The 22,707-nt window shown below is 32.9% G+C and overlaps 1 long non-coding RNA gene across 1 annotated transcript; it reads left to right on the top strand.

Annotated features, from left to right (window-relative positions):
• The first annotated feature begins 19,956 nt into the window (after positions 1-19,956).
• On the top strand, positions 19,957-22,144 carry LOC125098805 (uncharacterized). Its single transcript, XR_007126956.1, has 3 exons — positions 19,957-19,984; positions 20,451-20,615; positions 22,079-22,144. It is a non-coding gene; the product is annotated as an uncharacterized LOC125098805 (long non-coding RNA).
• The last annotated feature ends 563 nt before the right edge of the window (positions 22,145-22,707 follow it).

Raw genomic sequence — 22,707 nt, 5'->3', positions numbered from 1 at the left:
ATTGCACAATATAAAATTAGGCATATATAGTAAACTTGATAGTAAATGACCTTTGCAGACAGGAGACTGCCACAGAGAAAAGTTGCACAATAGAATGGGATTTGAAAAACATATTTAAAGACATTCGAAGATGAATGACAGAAACTGAAAACCATAAAGAGAAAAAATACTCTTTAATGAAATAGATATACAGAAAATGGACTTTCTAAAATGAATAGATGTTTTTAACATCCTTAATTTATTTGTTATACAGCAATCCACTAAAGAACAGGTGTTTTACTTCAAGATATAAATATGCCTATGTAGTCATGTCAGTTTCAAAAAGTACTAATGAAATATAAATAAGAAATATAAATATTTATAAATAATATCAGTTTCAAAAAGTACTAATGAAATATAAATATGAAGAAATATAAATATTAGTCTGTAAAAAAGCACAATAGAGCAATAAAGATTCACATAAGGATGAATATCATATGTCAAAAGCAGGGCATCCTGTGATGTGACAAGAGGTTGATTTCATTGTGAACTGAATTTAGTGCATGCTCTTTCTGTTGTCTGTCCATTTCACTGTCCTCTCTTCTTTTCTCCTCCCTTCCCTTCCCCTCCCTTCCCTTCCCTTCCTTTCTTACTTTACATTCTGATTGCCACCTTTTTGGCTTGAACAAAAGTGTGCTTGGCTTTCTGCAACTCAGGTGATGTCTGTCTTTCTGCCTATGTATCTTTCTCTTTCTGTCATTCTGCGTGGTTTCCATTTTGAGGAATGTAGCTGGGTTATAGTCTGTGAAGTCCCAGAATAACTCACACAACTTCTTTCAGCTCTCCTGCTCCATTTGACCCTGAATGCTGAAAATTCGGAGTGCTTCTTCCACCTCTTGTTTTTGGTGTTCTATCTATCCATATCTATCTAGCTAGCTAGCTAGCTATCAATCATTTATCTATCTATCCATCATCTATCATTTATTTAATTTTTCAGTTTTATTGAGATATAATTGACAAAATTATATATTCATGATGATTTGACATATGTATACTTTGTGAAAGGATTATCACAATCAGGTTAATTAACATTCATTGCCTCATATAGTTACTGTGTGTGTGTGTGTGTGTGTGTGTGTGTGTGTTGAGAATGGTTAAGGTTTACTCTTTGTGTGAATTTCAAGTACCTAGCTATAATCACCATGCTACATACTATACATTATGTCTCCAGACCTTATTCATAGCATAACTGAAGATTTTTACCCTTTGACAAGCATCTCCCCATCTTTCCATCCCCCAGCTCCTGATAACAACCAGTCTAATGTCTGATTCCACATATAAGTGAGAACATCCAATATTTGTCTTTCTATGTATGGCTAATTTTATTTAACATAATTCATTTGGATTCATCCATGTGGTTGCAAGTGATAGGATTTCCTTCATTTTCATGGCTGAATAATATTTCATTGTATCTATATCCACATATCTATCTATCCGAATCTATCAATCATCTATATATCAATCATCTGTCATCTTATTCATATATATCCAATTATAAAAAATGCATTATATATTTACTACTTGTAATTATATCTACTATATTTTCTATTATAATAATATCTATATTTATATATCTCTCTGTATAAAACAATTTTTTTAACCATTCATTCATCCAAAGATACTTGGGTTGTTTCCATACACACATCTTGGCCATTGTGAATAATATTAATTGCTGGATCATATGATAGTTCTATTTTTAATTTTTTGAGGAACCACCATATTGCTTTCCATAATGGCTGTACCAATTTACTTTCCCATCATCAATGTACAAAGTTTCTCTTTTCTCCACATTCTTTCCAACACTTGTTATCTGTCATTTTCTTGATAAAAGCCATCCTAATAGGTTTGAGGTGATATCTTACTGTGGTTTTGATTTGCATTTCCCTGACGATTCATGATGTTGAGCATCTTTTCACGTACTTGTTGCTATCTGTAAGACTTCCTTGGAAAAAATGTCTATTCAGATCTTTTGCCCATTTTTAAATAAAAAATCTGTTTTAGCTAATGAGTTATATGATGCCCTTACATATTTTAGATATTAATTCATTACCAGATATATGGCTTGCAAACATTTTCTCCCATTTCATAGGTTGCCTCTTTTATTTTGTTGATTATTTCCGTTGATGTGCAGAACTTCATTTTGCTGTAGTTTCACTTGTTTAATTTTGATTTTGACATCTCAGTTTTTGGTGTCCTATCCAAAAATATAATTTGCAAGAACAATGTCAAGGAGCTTTTTCTCTGTTTCTGCTAGGAGTTTTATGGCTTCGGATGTTACATTTACATCCTGAATCTATTTTGAGTTAATTTTGGGGAGTGGTGTAAGGGAGGGATCTGATTCCATTCTTTAGCATGTTTTAGAGGTGATACTCAACTGTTTTCTTGCTTGCACTCTTTCTTCCTCCTCCTCTTCTTCCTCCTCTTCTTCTTCTTCTTTTTAAAGATACTATATTTTATTACAAACTTAAGAAAAACTATATAGGCAGAAAATAGTTACATTTTTCACAATGTTCATTTCTCTCTTGAGTTCTCTTCATTACTGAGAGAAAAAGAAAATTTTCTTTTTTTAGTTTTTATCCAAATTCCAGTTTATTAACATACAGTGTAATATTAGTTTCCAGCATACAATATAGTGATTCAACACTTATATACAACACCCGGTGCTCATCATAGCAAATTGCTTGCACTATCTCTGTTGAAAAATCTGTTGTTATCTTTAATTTTATTCCTTGCTGTATTACACTTTATTATTTTCTGATTGCATTTAAGATTTTCTCTTAATCATTGGTTTTTAGTATTTTAATATGTTTTGATTTGGTGTAGTTTGGGGGTTCACTGAACTTGACTCTGTAGGTTTGTACTTTTCATCACATTTGAAATATTGGGACATTATTTCTTTACATATTTTTTTTTCTGTCCCTATAGCTCACCCTCTGTCTTCAGGAACTTCAATGATGCCAAAATTAAGCCATTTGATGCTGTGCATTAGCTTCCTGGTGTTCTGTTTGTTTGTTTGTTTTTTAGCGATATTTTCTTTCTGTGTTTCGTATTGAATGGATGCTGTTGTTATCTTCAGGTTCAGTAATCTTACTGCTCTTTTCTTCTGCAATATCTTAAGTTCCACAAATTCCATAGAATGCATTTTTCATCTTGAATATCATAGTTTCAATATTTGGAAATTTGACTTGTGTCTTTCTCATACCTAACATGTCTCTAAATTTTTTAGCATGCGGAATACAGTTAGAACAACAATTTAACTGTACACATTTGTCTGCAAATTCTAATATCTATGTTAGTTCTGGATTGATTTCAGTTGGTTGATTATGGATATTTTCCTGTTTCACGTATGGTTTCAGTTTTGGTTGGATGACAAATACTGGAAATTTTATTTTATTGGGTATTAGAGTTTATTATTTTTTTCACATCTGAATGTATTCTTGAGATTTGTTCTGGGATGCAGTTAAGTTACTAGGAGAAACTTTGATATTCATATATCCTGTTTTTAAGATTCGTTAGATAGGACTAGAAAAATGCTTGGGCCCTGATTAATTACTACACACAACTGATGTTTTAGCTCCAAAACCTTCCGTTTTAGCTCCAAATCACTGGGATCTGGCCATACCTTCCCTCCTCCCTAGCACTGTAGCTCCAGGCATCAAATTTGTCAGTGTTTTTTTTCTTCAGAATCCTTCATAAGCTAGGAGACCTTAGCTTCCAGAAGTCAAACTGTTTCAGGTTCTTCATCTTCCCATGGATATATTTAGTATCTATTATCTCACTTCTTTCTATCGATTATATGAACTTTAAAAATAGCAAATACAAATATGTATTCTTGGAGCATATTTACCTACCTTATTTATTTATATTAATTTATTTTCCTGATTTATTTTTATTCTCTAATATCATATCACTAGTATTTATCAAAAGTTTTTTTCAACATAGTTTTTTTATGTTATAAAAATAAATTCAGTTATACCTTTTATTTTTTATAATTTTTTAAATTTATTTTCAGCGTAACAGTATTCATTGTTTTTGCACCACACCCAGTGCTGCATGCAATCCGTGCCCTCTCCAATACCCACAACCTGGTTCCCCCAACCTCCCACCCCCCGCCCCTTCAAACCCCTCAGATGTTTATAGCAGCAATGGCCATGGTCGCCAAACTGTGGAAAGAACCAAGATGCCCTCCAACGGACGAATGGATAAGGAAGATGTGGTCCATATACACTATGGAGTATTATGCTTCCATCAGAAAGGATGAATACCCAACTTTTGTAGCAACATGGATGGGACTGGAAGAGATTATGCTGAGTGAAATAAGTCAAGCAGAGAGAGTCAATTATCATATGGTTTCACTGATTTGTGGAGCATAACAAATAGCATGGAGGACAAGGGGAGTTAGAGAGGAGAGGGAGTTGAGGGAAATTGGAAGGGGAGGTGAACCATGAGAGACTATGGACTCTGAAAAACAGTTATACCTTTTAAACGTTGAACTTATAGTATATATTTTAAACTGTTAAACTTTTAGTTGGCTCTTTTCTGGACTTAAAGCAGTGCTATGCAATAGAAATGTAATGTGAGTCACAAATGTGAACCAAAAAATACAATTTTAAATTATCTAGTAGTCACAGTTTAAGAAGTGCAAAGAAACAGGTAAAATTTTTTAATAGTCAATTTAATCGATCATGTCCAAAATATAATTTCAATATATGATTTCTAAATAAAGATTAATGATTTTTTTATATTAGTCTTCAAAATCCAATGTATTTTATACTTACAGGATATCTCGATTTGTATTAGCCACATTTCACATGTTAGGGGACCATGTGGCTTGTAGTATAGACCAGACAATAATATTTTAAAAGAGAAAAACTTTCTACAGATGCTAAGGTACTGGTAAGTTCAAAGCCAATCCTGATAAATGGATGATGTTTAAAGATCACAATTAAAATTTGCAATTATTTCTACTCAGGTATTTTAATAGATTATTTTTTTTTGCCTCCATTCAAAGTAGCTTTTTCTGACAACTATTTTTTTGCATGAAAGAAATCATAACATTCTTGTCTTTATAATTCTTTTGAATATGTTCTCATTTTGAATATGATCTCATATCAGAGATCTCAAAAAGAATAGGTATTCTCAATTTCATTTTATTCTGATAAAGAATATAAATTGGCTCACCAAGATATTCTAACCATAGGTCAGTATATTCCAAAATTAAGTTTTAGAATTACAAAATTTAGTCATATAAATATATATGTATATATATATTTCTTAGCTTCAGTTTGTAAACTTTTTATCCCCTCCATAATGGCAGTTTGTTTAAAGCATTTCATGTTGGGGCACCTGGGTAGCTCAGTCAGTTAAGCATCCAGCTTTGGCTCAGGTCATGATCCCAGGGTCCTGGGATCAAGTCCCATATCAGGTCCCTGCTTAGTGGGGAGTCTGCTTCTTCCTCTCCCTCTGTCCCTCCCCCCCTGCTTGTGCACTCTCTCACTGAAATAAATAAATAAAATCTTAACGATTTTTAAAGCATTTCATGTTGAAATTTGTTAGTACTCTATTGAATACTTTAATTGAAATTTTCTGACTTATTTTGAAGAGGTATAAGGCTCATTAACAAAAATGTTTTTATTATTAAAGTAAATTTTTTTCTAAGGATCAAACATTTTAAAATTTATGAAAGGAACAAAGAGAGAAAGTGTATATGCCATACTGTATGATTTATTTTTGTATCACTGTTAATGGTATACAATCTTTGTAGTTCATTTATTCTGTGGATATCCTTACACTCTGTATGAATTTATGTAAATCTCTACAACTTTCGTTTTTATTTATATCAGTAAAATATTTGATCACAGCTTGAACTCAGTTATGAATTTTGTGCATTTTATCTGATTCCTAAGTCATTCCTGCCCTGAGCTCTCTTAATTTAGTAAATGTGTGTGTTATGTGTAAAAAATACATCTTGTCAAAATACTACCATTCACTATAATCTGTATTGGTATTTTCTGTATGTAAAAATTTATATGTAAAAATTTTTAAATTTTCAATGTTAGATTTTTTAAAAAGATTTTGTTCATTTATTTGACAGAGAGTGTGAGAGAGCACAAGCAGGCAGAGCCGCAGAGGGAGAGAGAGAAGCAGGCTCCCGACTGAGCAGGGAGCCTGATGCCAGGCTCAATCCCAGGACCATGGGATCATGACCTGAGCCGAAGGCAGTTGCTTAGCTAACTGAGCCACCCAGGCGCCCCTCAATGTCAAAATGTTAAATTTTTAAATTAAATTTACAACAACACTGATAGTAATGTCAGATGTTCTACTTTATCAATAAAATGTCCAAGTCTATGCTTTGATTTTGTTAAGTGGAAGAAAAGAAGGTACGGTTCTTGAAGTTGACACAACTGATTTTTCTTTCAAGCTTCTAATGACATGGGGAATAAAAGGTGGCTCATGCAACTCTGTCAATTTCTTTCTTGACTAGGTGGAGTAAATACAGTAACAGGTATCATACTTTTACTTTTCATGTGTGTATAAGAAATTTAGAATTAATAAATTCATCTTGTTCAATTGAGAAGTCATGCTTCACACAAAGTGTGAATGTCTAAATGTAACTTCATAAAACAAATTCTTAAATTTTGAAGTATATGTAAAAGTCTTGTCATAAACCCTATGGCTTGTTGATTTTACGATCCATGATAACAGTATAGTCTATGATGATCAACAATGTCAAAAAATATTTTGTATTTTTTGTAATTTACAAAGTCACCACTAAGCTCCTAGAGAAAAAACAGTCATTTGGTACTTAGTTTCTCCTTAAATATGCACTTTTAGTTTATGAGCTCATTGCTGTGAAAATGTTTATGGCAAAATAAAAAATCACTATCAAAAAATTACTAGGTTTAATAAGAAGTCATTGGGAAAAAAAAAATCATGTTGAAAGACACTGACTGCTCTTTAGAGAAGTTGGCTCAACCTCTATTTCCAGTATAAATTTCAAATGCATCTAATTGTAATTTCCTGTATTACTCAGTGACCCAGCTGACTAGTGGCATGATGGTTTTGTGCATTTGGGGGCAAATGGCCTTCAGTGCTGAATATTAAATACTCTGACCAGGCCAGAGTCTGGAATTAGCCTTCCCCAGCAGCTGGTGCCAAGAACACTCTGTTTTATTAGTGAACACACTAAATACTTATCTTGGAAGAGAGGTACTAACCGAAAGGGGACTGTTCCAGGTTAACTGGGAATTATTATTGATCTATCAATAAGCAATTAAATATATAAAATAATGCATAAATAAAATTGATTCATTTTTATTTTATTTTATTTTGAGAGAGAAAGAGTATGTAAGGTTGTGGGGGGGGGATAGGAGAGGGAGAATGAGAAAATCTTAAACAGGCTTCATGCTCAGCATGGAGCCCAACATGGGGCTCTTCTGAGATCATGACCTGAGCCAAAATCAAATCAGATGTTTAACCAACTGAGCCACCCAGGTGCTCCTCTTTTATTATTTTAAATATTAGTACCCAACATTAAAATATATTCTGACCATGTGTAAAATAATAATGCTTTATTATTATTATTATTAATATATAACTTTTACACACCTGCTGATCTTAGAGGTGTACCAATTACTATCAAGATTTCATTAATACATACTATACGTAATTGGATACTCCAACATATTTTTGCTTTATTCCTTATATATTTGCTTTCTTACTCAATACAAAATAAAATTACTTAAAATTATAAATGAAGACATGAATAGTATACTTTGTATATCTGTATTATACTATGGAATGGTGCAAACTTGGAAATAAATGCAGGTGCTTGGTATGCTTATTGATATTTTGGATGGTAGTAATTAATTATCAGGCCATTTAGTGAGTTTTTGTGAGTCAAATTTTCAATACTATGATTATTGGCATTATCCATCAAGATATTTAGTTTCCCATAGAAAAGATTTTATTGACGTGATTTAAGTTAAATTATGTTTAGCTTTATTTAAATGGACATGAATTGTGAAACACAAGAAGTTTTGTAGAATTACATGCTTTTCAGTAATGGAGACACTTTAGCAAGTGGTTTTCAAAATAAAAGGGATTATTTTCCCTGTAAAAATCCAGTTTATCTATAAACTTTCATTTGCCAGTTGTGTGAAAAATGGATAGAAGAAGCCATTTTCTAGTACTAGTATGGTAAGCATCAGTATTCTTGAAACTTGGGTACTGAAGAAGTGGGAACTCTGTATGCTCCAGTACTGAAGAGACCTCTGCTTTGTGAACAGAAAAATATGATCCAGATGTGCTGACACAGGATGGAAGAAAATTTTGAATTTTAAATTTTTAAGAATGATCAATATAAAAATATTGATAGAATTTGTTTCATGTATTAGTTTTCACTATAGATGGAAAGAAGGGATCATTTTAGCAGTGATTATCATAAAGAAAAAAGTTACATGAATACAAATAATACAAAAAAGATCATCAATTTTGATTGGGTAAGAATCTAGTGTATAATAAGGTCAAGACAGGAAATATCTAAACAGATATTTCCCATAGGGTTATTTAATAAAGTTTTGAGCAATATTTACTGAGGAAAAATTTGAAACTAACTCTATGGAGATGCCATCTTTGTGTTATTTGCATTTTATGTTAACCTGTCTTTCAGTTTCCTGTTTACTAAAACTGTATAGTCTTTATTCTTTAATATGAGTTTGGTTACTTTCAACAAATATTTTGTGTTGTTTTCTTTATAAAACCTGTAACCCTTAAAATTCAAAAAACCTTTTTAAGTTAGACCGATTGGCAATTACATCCAGATTCTGACATCCTCTGCAAATGACATCCCATTAAGAATGATGCCTATAAGGGTGCCTGGGTGGCTCAGTGGGTTAAACCCTCTGCCTTTGGCTCAGGTCATGATCCCAGCATCCTGGGATCAAGCCCTGCATCAGGCTCTCTGCTCAGCAGGGAGCCTGCTTCCCCTTCTCTGTCTGCCTCTCTGCTTATTTGTGATCTCTATCTGATAAATAAATAAAATCTTAAAAAAAAATGATGCCTGTATAAGCGTTATCCTCACCAGGATTCACCACACATTTATAAAAAAGAAAATCTGTAGTTAAAAATAAAAGTTAGCTTCATCCTAAGGTACAGTATAAAAGTAAAAGGAGGTTAAACTCTTTGGATGGAGTGGGTGTATTGTAGCCTGCTGAATTTTAATCATTTGTATTTTTAGCAGCTTCCTACTTCTCTTGTTAGCTTGTTATATTATTTCATAGGCCAGTATCATCAAACCTCCCAAGAGATAGTCTTTGGCCAGATTTGGCCAGAGCCTGTTTTACTGAGTATATGGTTTGGCCTCTTGACAAAGATGAATTGTTTGTTTGCTCATTTGTTTTTATTGCTCTAGGCCCATAGGATACTTCTTACAGAGTTGGCAGTCACTGTTTGTTTTTTAGGTGGCTGACCCTTTTATCCTTTGTGTCATCGCTCTGGGCTGTTGTGATTTTCTCTTACATCTTGGCATGTTGGTTATTTCTCAGTTGTCCTTTGGCTGTTACCAAACCCTATGGTAATATCTCTCAAAGCTTCTACTGTCCTGGCAACATTTACAAAGGGCCATGTTGAGTAATCTCCTGAACATTTTCTAAGGTTTCTCAGAACATATTGTTTTTCTAGTGTACTTAATAGTTTCCTATGGAAGTTTCTTATTTCATAGACTTGTGTGAGAGTCAAACTTTCTTAGTCATCTCAAAAGTATACTTATAATAAATGGACACTTACATTTTACTGATTTATGGTCAAGTACAGTAGTTGATATCAACCATAAAAGATAACATTCATCTAAATCTATTGAATAAGTCAGGGCTCTGCTCATAGTTTTAAAAATTGCAATGACATTCATTCCTTGAACTTTCTTTTTTCATCCTTAATAATGAAGTTTTAACTTCTCCTTTGAATAACATGCTTTCATCTATTTTATCTAATTTACTTTAAAACAATGCTGTGACTGAGAAACTATCCTAGCAACATTTACTTCTGACCCAACATCAAAAATATCTTTTAAAAAACCTGATTTTTATAAGAAAAATATAGTCAATTATTAAATGTTATGGGATAATATGTAGTAAAATAAAGTATGCTAAAATGTTTTATGAACTGTTATATAAAGGTTATTTTTGCTATTATCAACTATTATTATATTTTCTTAATGGTCCGTAATAGTATATTCAGTGAAGACACTCTTTGAAGACAAAGAGTGAGTCGGAGTGAAGGTAAGCCATTTTTCATTTATGCAAGGACAGTATTTTACTGGTGATAATACCATCCGGTTCTGAAATAAATTCTCTCCATAAAAAAGATAATTTTTGTAGTTGACAAGAAATGGATCTGAAGTGAATTTGCTAGGTTTGTATCCAAGCTTTTTAATTTACTTGACCTGAAATCTATTATCTATAATATTGGGGTATAAATGGCATATCTGGAATGGTTATTAAGAATTAAATAAAATAACTTTTTTACCTAGGAAGAATAAAAATATTCCCTTTTCTCAAATATTTGACCCCTTTCCCACTTTCACTTTTAGCAAATGACCTTCTCTCATGTTAGAAACCACAGATGAGTGTCTGTCCTCCAAACCTTTGAGCCTGTGGTCATTTATACTCGTTTTGTTTATTCCTTTAACAGAGGAAAACTTCTCACCTCTCAAAGGCAAACTCCTCACCTTTCCTTTTTGTTAATATTGAACTTCAATTTGTTCACCTCTTCTTAGTTTCAAGTTTTTTTTCTTTTATAACTGATTTTTCTCATTAACATTCAAACATTATGTATTAGTGTTTGCATTAATATCATCCACTTTGACTCTCATCACCCTTTCATTCTCTTCACTTCTTGACTTTTTCTTCAGTCTTTTTCAAGGACAAACTTCTTCAAAGAGTTGTTTTCATGTGGTTGTTGCCATCTCATCACGTTCCATTCATTTTTAAACTAACTAAATTTTTGGCTTCTACTTGCATTGCTCCATAAAAGCTGGTCTGGCTAATATCACTTATCAAACTCATACTGTTAAATTTAAAGCATACTTTTTCTGTCATCTTATAGGTCCTCCCAACAGCATTGTACACTAGTGACTGCTACTTCATTTTTCATGCATTCTTTTACAGTGGCATCCGTGACACTGGTTTTCCTTTAGTTTTTCTTTTTCAATTTCCTTTGCCAACCCCTTCTCTTTTACTTAAATGCTTCTCAGAGCTAAACATATTGATCATCAAGTGGTCTTCTAAATGCAGGTTATGAGTCTGTCGGCCTGCAGTGGGTCTTGAGACACTGCACAGTTGACCTTTAAACAACCTGGGTTTGAAATGCACAGATCCACTTACACATGGATTTTTTTTTTTGATAAATACAATACAGTACTATAAATATGTTTCCTCTTTCTTATGATGTCCTTAATAATGTTTTCTTTTTTCTACCTTACTTTATTGTAAGACTACAGTATGTAATAAATATAACATATAAATTAAGTGCTAATTGATTGTTAGTTACTGGAATGCTTTCCAGTCAACGGTACCCTATTAATTAGTTAAGTTTGGTAGGGGTTAAAAGTTATATATGGATTTTTGACTGTCTGGGGTGTTGGCACCCCTAATCCCCATGTTGTTCAAGGATAAACTGTATTTCTAACAAGATTTCAAGTGATACTGACACTGTTATTTCACAGACCATACTTTGAGGAAATTTTCTATAGTATCACTAAAAATCCTCAAGACTCACATGTAACTCTTGTAACTTCTCATGAAGAATTATCTCCCTAGGCAATCTCATCCATTCCTGTAGTGTTGAATACAATACACATGTTTATGGTCCTCATGTTTAATATTTATCCTGGACACCTTTTCTAATTTCCAGACCCACTGATCAAGTTTCTACTTGGCATTATCTTTTGAAAGTTTTATTGGTATTATAAGCTTCCAATTCAAAAGCTGAGCTCTTAAGCTTTCCTCTGAATCTTTCACTCCTCTTAATTATCCATTTCAGTCAATGGTACCTATATCTACTCAAGAGTAAAGCCAGAAATTTGGTGTCAAACTTAATCTCCTTTATCTCCTAAATGTAATCCTTTGCCAATTAATCCTTTTCAATATTTCACCTTCCTGCAAAATATATTCAAAGATTGCCCAATTCTTTCCTCCTCAGAATACCAACTCTAGTTATAGTCTAGCTTCTTCAGATCTTAGCTTAAATATCCATTTTTAATCATATTTTTGATGACTACTCCTGCTAATAAAATAATATAATTCATTTTGTAAATTTTTAATTTTATATTAAAAATATATTTATATTCCCTTACTCATGCACTAGACTGTGAGTACCATAAAAACAGAGATTATATCAGTTTCATTTTACACTGTATTACCACCTAGCAGAGTGGGTGGGCTTCAAATGTATTTGTTGAATGAATGAATACTTCAACTTGGATAAAGACAAGACGATAGCGTTTTAATTCACATATCCTGACCTTCTAACTCTGTAATTTATTCTGCCTCTGTGATACTCAAGTCACTCAAATTGAATTAATTTTCAACTGTCATTAATTTAAGTAGCTGTTTGCTTTCTCCCTTAGGCCTTAGCTGTTGGATGGAATAGTTCCTTATTTATGAATGTCAGCAGTACACAGGTATTCTGTAAATGGCCTCACTAAAAACCAGAATTTGGTTATATTTTGTTAAAGGACAATTAATTATACAATGTGTAGATAAAGAACTGACAGAGTCTAGAAATGCTAGAGCTACTAGAGATTATCTAATCAAAAGATGCCAAAATTATTTCTTCTCTAGTGCCAAGTCCATTAGTTACTAGTGACTGCTTGAAGTGGTAAGATAAGAATTAATTTTGCCACTTCAGGCATAGTGGCAAAGAGGGCTGGGAACTGTTTGCTTGTCTGCCATATTTATACAGTTGTAGATGGGCCTTGTGACATCTATTTCAACTCTGATTTGGTGTATAAATAAAGAGCTTTTAAATCAGGAAGAATATTTGCTTTATAAAGGCCCACTATTAGTTGGTTCTATAGATTTCATAACTTTTAAACTTACCTTATAGTTCTCTTGCTTATTTCTAGAATTTTATTTTGTTTTCCTCACAATATTTTTGTATTTAACTGCTTATTCTAGAGATTTAATGTGTGTGTATATTCTTTCGTTCTTGTTATTTGAATAGAACAAAATTAAACATTGATCCTTTAACTTATTATATCAGATTTTCATTTATTCAGGTACCAATAATATCCAAAGCAAAAATTTTTTTTGTCATTGAGTTAGTATCTTTTAATACTCTGGCAATGATCATTTTTAGACCCAAGTCTATTTCAAATGTGTTGCTAGCAAATTCAACTGTATTTTGTAACTCTAAATATTGAAAATTGCTTTAAAACTGCCAAATCCCTACCCTATCTTTTTTCTTAGGAATGTTTTTCCTTGGAGTGTGGCCTGTTATTATACTTATTTTTAAGTGAAAGTTGAAATCTATTGCCACTTAGTAGGATTATTTAATCAGCATAAATATAAATAGATTTAGTTAATGCAATTGCTTATAAAAACTTTAATAAACAGGGGCAGCTGGGTGGCTTAGTCAGTTAAGTGTCTGCCTTCAGCTCAGGTCATGATCCTAGAGTCCTGGGATTGAGAGCCCCGCACTGGTCCCCCTGCTCGTCGAGGAGTCTGCTTCTCTCTCTCCCTCTATCTGCTGCTCCTCCTGGTTGTTGTCTCTCTCCCTGTCAAATAATTAAATAAATAAAATCTTAAAAAAATAAACTTTAATAAACACAAGATAACAAGGCTATTTCCTCACTCCCTTAGGCTGTCAGCATTTCATTCACCCATTCTCAATGAAAAAAATTGTCAGACAAAAGTAGAAAAAGCATGACCTTTTAATGGCTGTTAATAAGAATTTATACTTAAGATTTACACTGTTAAAGTTGGAAGTATTTTAGAAAGTGTGATGAATGAGATTGGAATCCCCTGTTGAAAGTTTAAGATTGACCAGTTTTTAGAGAAATCAGAGAATACTCACTGAATGAAGGAAATTTTTTTTTTTTTTTTTTAAGATTTTATTTATTTCACCATCAGAGAGAGAGAGAGGGAATGAAGAAGCAGGAGAAGCAGCAGGCAGAGGGAGAAGCGGATTCCCTGCTGAGCAAGGAACCAGACGTGGGACTCAATCCCAGGACCTTGGGATCATGACCTGAGCTGAAGGCAGCCACTTAACGAACTGAGCCACCAGGGGTCCCAAAGGAAATCCTTTTGAGAGAATAACAAATTATAGAAAAGTAGGGGTGATGGCAATCTCAATAACTAACAAAAATAGTGATTAAAGACACTTGAATGCATCACAAACATTTCTTATTGTATAATATTAAAAAAGTATATAATGGATTTGATGTCAAACTAACAAGAATATATTCTGAATTTTTACCAAAATCTAAGTACCAATGAGTTACTTTGTCTAGGAAGCAACATTTACCTGGGTCCTGCAAAGCAGGATTCTGAGAAGCCCAATTTTGTTGAGAGTCTCCCTAAAGTTGTATTACACATTGGGCTTTATTTTGTAGATTTTCCAAGAGATGTCATGTAAGCTTCAAGACAACTTGTAACCCTCAGCATTATCAAGCTATCCCATCTCTAAACAACTTGTTTTGTATCTTAGTAGTACTTCTTACATGAGAGTCAGTGTGATAACACCATATAGTAGTGCTTTGCACCTTTGCCTCACTTCCATTTTTTTTCATCCTTGGCCCTTGGCCTGCACTTCTTAACAAAAATATCAGCATTTTAATCCTTGCCTCAGGCTCTGCTTTCAAGAGAATCTATCCTAAACACTGCCCTATTGTGAAAATTACCATATGTAAGTTCAAGAAGTTCTCAGAGGTTTTACTGGGTCAATTTTATTCTGTTTTTAGGTATTGCAAAGGGATAATACTGTATATATATAGTATATGCATATGCATGTATAATTATGTATTACACATATTTGCACATGTATATATTTGCATATGTATTATACTAAATAGTATATATTATATATAGAATATATTTTATATATAAAATTAAATATTAGAAAGCTGGAGTTATAGAGGGTTAAGAAATAACTAATACAAATTTTTATCAGTACCATTTCTCTTTAAACTTCATGTTAAGAGGAAAATGATTGTATTTTAAGCAACAAATTTTACAAAAAGGAATGTCCTCACTGAATAAAACCGTGTAAAGGAGGAAATCTTGATCCTTTTTTTTTTTTTTTGGTGGTGGTATTCATTATTGAAATCTCCCAGAACCCAGTAACTTGCTTGACACAAAGAAGAAACTCAATAATGGGGTGCCTGGGTGGCTCAGTGGGTTAAGCCTCTGCCTTCAGCTCCAGTCATGATCCCAGGGTCCTGGGATGGAGTCCCACATCCGGCTCTCTGCTCAGCAGGGAGCCTGCTTCCTCCTCTCTCTCTCTCTCTTTCTCTGCCTACTTGTGATCTCTCTCTGTCAAATAAATAAATAAAATATTTTTTAAAAAAGAAGGGGCACCTGGGTGGCTCAGTGGGTTAAAGCCTCTGCCTTCGGCTCAGGTCATGATCCCAGAGTCCTGGGATCGAGCCCTGCATCCGGCTCTCTGCTCAGCGAGGAGCCTGCTTCCATTCCTCTCTCTCTCTGCCTGCCTCTCTGCCTGCTTGTGATCTCTGTCTGTCAAGAAAATAAATAAAATCTTTAAAAAATAAATAAATAAATACCTGTGAGCTCTGCGACACTCAGACACCCCCGATAAAATAAATAAATAAATAAATAAAAATTTAAAAAATTAAAAAAGAAGAAACTCAATAAAAAAGTGATAAATGGATAAAAGAATGAGGTCTTAATACTATCATTTGGAAGTTTATCAATAATTGTTCCTATTACTGTTTCTGATGATTATACTCTATACTTTCGGTACGTTTGTTATTAAATAATTTAATTTGACATCTAAAGTAGTCTATTTTTTCTTCATATAATATCAAATAATATCTTTTAAAATGTTAACTTTTCAATTAATGCCCTCTGATATGATTTAATCTTTATTCAAAAATAACATGATCATTTATGTAGATGATAATAAAAGCTTCTTAATTCATTTATCTCAAGCAACTGGTCAATTCCCTGAGTTAAATCAGTAAAATTTGTTACTGATTGGTTTAACTCCTGCTTAAAATGGTCTATTGTCTTGTTAGGGAGACATGGCCAAGTTTATTTTCTTCTTTCTATATCTTTTTAAAGTGTAATATTGCTTCCCTTTGCATTTTCCAACTTTGTGCTAAATGAATTCCTCAGAAGAAGGTGCTGGGTATATTTAAAGTGTTTTTACTGTTGCAGATGACTTATTTCTGACAGGCATCTATGTTTGAGTACTCAGCAATATTCATCAAGTACAGAATTTGTTTTCACTTATTTCCCAACAAATTCAAATTTCTCTCTTCCTGCAGATGTCTAGCTTAAAATCAGGGATATGAAGAACTTCTTGGAAATTCTATCCTTATTTGAAAGTAATGCTTTTGAAGTCTTTCCTCTAAGGAATATCAGGGGTATATATTTCTTGCATAACTTTTTATAACAAAAAGGTCTATAGATTTACCTGGCATATAAGCCTTGAATAAGTATGTTGTGCAAATAAAATATATACTCAAATACTTTCTCAGAAACAGGCCTTTTCCTGTTGAATTGGTGAGAGCAGCTTTGTGTTTTATTTGGAACAATATAAAAGACTTTGAAGATTTTTGACTGTAACTGATTGTATTGAAAGACTAAATTATGGATTAAAATTTCTGTGTTTAAATGATAATTACAGTAACAATAAAATGAGTTAGTATTATGTTGTTACAAAACATATTTATTATGCACATTTTACCTACCAGGCTTATCAGATCTTGCAAAAAGGAATTTTATAGTGATGATTTAAGTATATAAAACAGAAATAATATTTTTATTATTGTGCTTTGAGCTTCAGTCCATGTGTAATGAAAAACGTTTTGTTAAAGCCGTAGTGTTTATCCAACTGTAGTGTCAGTTTTTTGGTTATATATTCATATTTCTGAATTGTGAGTCTCCCGAGGCAGATAAATATATTTTATTCATTTTTTCAGTCCCAGTAAATAGCATAATACTTGAGTGCCCAAAACAGTTTTAACTGAATGAATGAGTGAATGAATGAATGAAAAATGCAGAATTATGATTATATACACACACCACACACACACACACACACACACACACACACACACGGAAATAATATTACCTGCATTGCCTTGGAAAAATCTTACACATGTTGTTTAAGGAATGTGCTCCTTACCAAATTACCTTGTTTACTGGCATGCACACAGATGGAGATTATTTTATATCTATGATAGTGCTTTATTATTTAGCATAGGGATATAAAAGTCTGGGAACTCATATTTGGGATAAAACCCTTGAATCATGTGAACTTTTCCACATACTGTTGCTCACAAAATTCAAATAGGATATATGAGGCTGGGCCTCTAGTTCATGCCCTTTAGCAAATCTGATTTAAGAATATCATAATTTCTTTTAGCTGCCATTTATAAATACTATAATCATGTCCATATCTATTTAAAATTTATTTATGTCTTCTTTCCCTCACTCTTGGAGCTAATATCTTCATATCAGTTTCTCAATGGGTTGAGTTGCAGCACCTTTTATTACTCATCATATTTTTTTCTAGCATCCTTTTTCTACTAGCTTTTCCATATTTTGTGAAAAGTTTTCCATAAGTTTTAAATCAGCCTTGCATTCATTGAAGGCAGGAAGGGTTCCTATGAATGGAAGAGAGAGGTTTTTAATAACAGAGATTTATATTTTCCTATGATTTTAATTTATAATCAGGGTTTTATAATTTTTTTTTTTAAGATTTTATTTATTTATTTGACAGAGAGATCACAAGCAGGCAGAGAGGCAGGCAGAGAGAGAGGAGGAAGCAGGCTCCCTGCTGAGCAGAGAGCCCAATGCGGGGCTCGATCCCAGGACTCCGAGACCACGACCTGAGCCGAAGGCAGCGGCTTAACCCACTGAGCCACCCAGGCGCCCCTTATAATTATTTTTGAAGAGCAGTTTTTACTTCTCATGAATACCATCTAAAGATATTTATTTTTATTTTCTAAAATAGAGTTTCTAGTAACTTTAGTACTCTCTCTAGTCACTGATTTTTTTAAAATAGGAAATATCTAGGATTTTCTTTTTGGTAGTTTTTACAAATATTTGCACTTAACGTGCTCTCATTTACAATCCTGTAGATTAATTTATCTGACAAGAATTTATTCAACTCTTGTAATGTGCCAGGTATTGTTTTAAGTCGTAGAGGTATTACAGTAAGTTAAAACAAAACATGAGATTATATTTTTGAGCTTATATTTTGAGTAGGTAGACAATAAGCAAGATTAATAAGTAAAGCATATTATTATTATTATAGCATAAAATTATTAAGTAAAAGTAATGTAGTCTTTAACTCCTAGGGTATCTTAAACCCCCTCCCAGACTCTTTACACCTTTATTTCATAGCTCAGCAACTTATATATGATATTTTTTTCTTCCTTCTGGGAAAAAAGAGACCAATTTTCTAAAAAGGTTGAATATAAAAAATTAAAATTATATGCAACTTTGTTGAGAAATGTTGCTTCCAAAGATGGGGACAATTATTTAATTGTTAAATGTTAACCCTTAGCCGGGGTTCATATAATAGAATGTAGTATAAATACCCCTTAAAGATCATTTCAGTGAGATAATGCCCTAAGAATTTAGGATATACAGGGTATATTGGAGGAATAATTATGGTGCTGTGTCATATCCTATGATGCCTCATTGGTATCCAGGTCTAGTCTGAGTGCTTTAGAACATGTTTGAGAACTGAGATAATCTCAACCTGCTTAAACCTATGACTCTAGGTTTATATTAGCTACTTGCTAGAGCTTTTATTTTTTCAAGTTTTAATTTTAATTCCAATTAGTTAACATACAGTGTTATATAAGTTTCAGGTATACAATATAGTAATTTAACACTTCCTACATCACCCTGTGTTCATCACAAGAAATGCACTCCTTAATTCCCATCACCTGTTTAACCCATTCCCCCATCCGCCTCCCCTCTGGTAACCATTAGTTTATTCTCTATAGTTAAGAATCCGTTTCTTGTTTTGCCTTTCTGTCTCTTGGTTTTCCTTCTGTTTGTTTGTTTTATTTCCTAAATTCCATATATGAGTGAAATCATATGGCATTTGTATTTCTCTGATTTATTTTGCTTAGCATAATATTCTTAAACTATGTAGCTACTCCGAAAAGAGTATGGATTTTTCTCAAAATATTGAACATAGAACTACCCTGCAATCCAGCTATTGCACTACTAGGTTTTAGCCAAAAATACAAAAATACTAACTCAAAGGGATATATGTATCTCAATATTTATAGCAGCATTGTCTATTGATAGCCAAACTATGGAAGCAGCCCAAGTGTTCATTGACTGATGAATGATAAGATGATGTGGGGACATCTTGGTGGCTCAGTTGGTTAAGTGTCTGCCTTTGACTCAGGTCATGATCCCAGGGCCCTGGGATTGAATCCTGCATCAGGATCCCTGCTTAGCAGGGCCCTGCTTCTCCCTCTGCCACCACTCCCCATGTTTGTGTACACACTCTCTCTCTGGCATATAAATAAATAAAATCTTTAAAAAAAAAAAGATAATCAATTTCACCTACTGTGATATAAGGAGATAAGAATATGGAGTGGGGATTGGGACAAGAATGAGGTCATAGTGTGTCCATTGTGGCTCCACTAGTTACATAATACAAGGGTCATCCAATAGAGAGAACACAATCTGATATCTTGGTAGACATTTGTACTGCATTACTGAAAATACTAATGGTAATTCGGAGGTGCTTGAACCAAAAATCTAAGAGTAGCTTCTAATAGAGTGCTTAACTTCATTATATCTAATCTAATTATTACAATAAACCAATGGTTAAGCATGGTTACTACTTGAGATGAGAATACTTAGCCTCAAAGAGGTTAAATAATTTCTTCAATCATTAGTAAGGTGCAGAGTTAAAATTAGTGTGGAAGTCTGCTTGATTCACCCATACTCTTTTTCCCAGAAAGGTAGACCGTCTTCATGTCCATAACTCTATCGTTTTTTTTTTAGTTCTTGAAACTTAGTGTTTCCTGAAGAGTCTTCTATTGAAAAAACGAGTTCAAAGAAATATTGAAAAGTGCTTTTATAAAAAAGCATTTTTAGTAAAATATTTGATTAATAAGGGCTAAAAGTTAAGTGGTTTTTATAATACTGTGCTGAATACAGTAATCCCTCCTTAGCTATAGTTTTTCTTTCTAGTTTCAGTTGCCTGTGGTCCCCTATAGTCCAGAAGCATATGATCCTTCTGATGAAGCATCATAAGGTCACTATCAGCCTAACTCTACATTACAATGCCTAGTCATTCACCTCACTTCACTTCATCATGAGGACCTTTTATCATTTCACATCACCACAAGAAGAAGGGTGAGCACAATACAATAAAATGATTTTGAGAGAGAGAGACAACATTTACATAACTTTCACTATAGCATGTTGTTATAATTGTTTTTTTATTATTAATTGTTAATTTCTTACTGTGCTTATTTATTAATTAAATTATATCATAGGTATGTATAAGAAAAGATGTTTATATAGAGTTCAGTGCTATCTAGTTTCAGGCATCTACTGGGGGTCCTGGAATCTACACCCTGCAAATAAGGTAGGACTATTGTATTTAAAAATACAAATACACTAGGGAATACACAATAAACAAGTATAGAGTATTATTTATAATGAGTCCCCAGTTTTTAATCCTATGAACCACTTTTTTTGTGGTGGAATATTCTGTGATTAATGTATTAACATAATTTTTAGAATGCTATTTTAGACCAGGGTTTGCCTAGAAAATGCAAGCTGAAGTGATCAACAATTTACTTTTATTTTTTTTAAAGATTTATTTACTCAATTTAGGAGAGAGAGAGATAACATGCAAGCATGCAGGGGGAGGGGCAGAAGAAGAGGGAGAGAATCCTCAAGCAGACTCCCGTTGAGCACAGAACCCAACATGGGGCTTGATCCTAGAACTGCAAGATTATGACCTGAGCTGAAATCAAGAGTCAGATACTTAACTGACTGAACCACCTGGCACTTCTAAAATGATCAGCAATTTAGAAGACTAAATGAATCCAGGACATCATATTTATTTCCACTTAAGTGTTTACTTATTAATTATCATAATTATAGTTCCAAATTTTTCAATTTTTTAGATAAACAACAAAGAAAACATGAATACAATTACTGCTTCATATAAAGTCAACAAACCCCAATTGGTTGTGATGACAAACTCTATTACTGTTAAATAAGCAAACACTAAATTCAAAACAGAATTAGTATAGGCATTCTACTACATTGCTGACCACTGATGGATATTGATCTCAAGATTGTTACTATATATGTAAATTACTAGGTTGTATACCATCAATTCAGAGTAAATGCATAATAAATACACTTACATTAATATGTGCAATATATTTCTTGTGTCAACTTCCAGAACTCATTTGAAAATTCAATAATGTATATAAAAAACATTTGAAAATAATAAGTAGTGACATTGGAGGGCTACTGCATAAAGTTTATCTGGAAACTTATTAGTAACCTACATAATTTTTCACAAACAAAATTCTCAAATTGTATTAATGCTTGGTTTTGCCGCATTGTTTCCCATATTGCAGATAAATAGTATTTTCTTTGTCCATTATATTGTATGCTTAAAGGGAAATCTAAATGAGTACAATAAGTAAATTCACTTCTGAAGTCATCAGTGATCACTTGTTATAAATAGTATGTGCAAATACTTTTCTAATTCATATTTTCATCTCTTACCTTTGTGGTGTATTTTACTTACTACATATGCTGCCTCTGTTATAATTCAAAGTATGTCATTTTAGCCCATCCAGGCAATATCTTGAAACATTGAAGAGATCAGCAACATTACAGAAGAGAGTATGGATCAGGTCAGTAATTTAGGGGATGATTTCCTTTATAGATGATGTGATGTTTCTCATTTGAAACACTCATCATTTACTATGCAATGTCTATATGTAAGATCAGTTTTAAATGAACTATTCTCTAAATTTCTAAAGATGAGCTAAAATCATGGATATTTTAAGACAGTTAATCTGAGAAAGGTATTTGTTTCAGCATAACATTAATTAGAGGGGCTGCTGTCATGACCCTCAGAGGATAGGCATTGTAATAATACTGAATAGAATGCAATTATATTAAATAGTGTATAAGGATTGGGTGACACAAGGAATGGCTACTGAAATGTAGTCTTTTTCTACTCTTTCATTCAAGGTTTAAATTATGCCAAGGTCATTTGTGATAGAGAGCTATCTGATGGTTGTTGGTATTCTCTAGGAAAAATTAATTGAGGGTCACTGTTCTATGCTGAGTAAAAAGCAGAGCTGGACCTTCTGTATTTCTCAGCAGGAGTCTATGAAAGCTTGTCTGAAATAATCCATTTTGTAGCTATATTAACAGAGATTACATGTTAGGGCAAACTGGCGTGGATTTT

Source organism: Lutra lutra, chromosome 4 (assembly GCF_902655055.1).
Source record: "Lutra lutra chromosome 4, mLutLut1.2, whole genome shotgun sequence".
In the NCBI taxonomy this organism is placed as follows: domain Eukaryota; kingdom Metazoa; phylum Chordata; class Mammalia; order Carnivora; family Mustelidae; genus Lutra; species Lutra lutra.
This window is presented reverse-complemented; position numbering and strand designations above follow the sequence as displayed.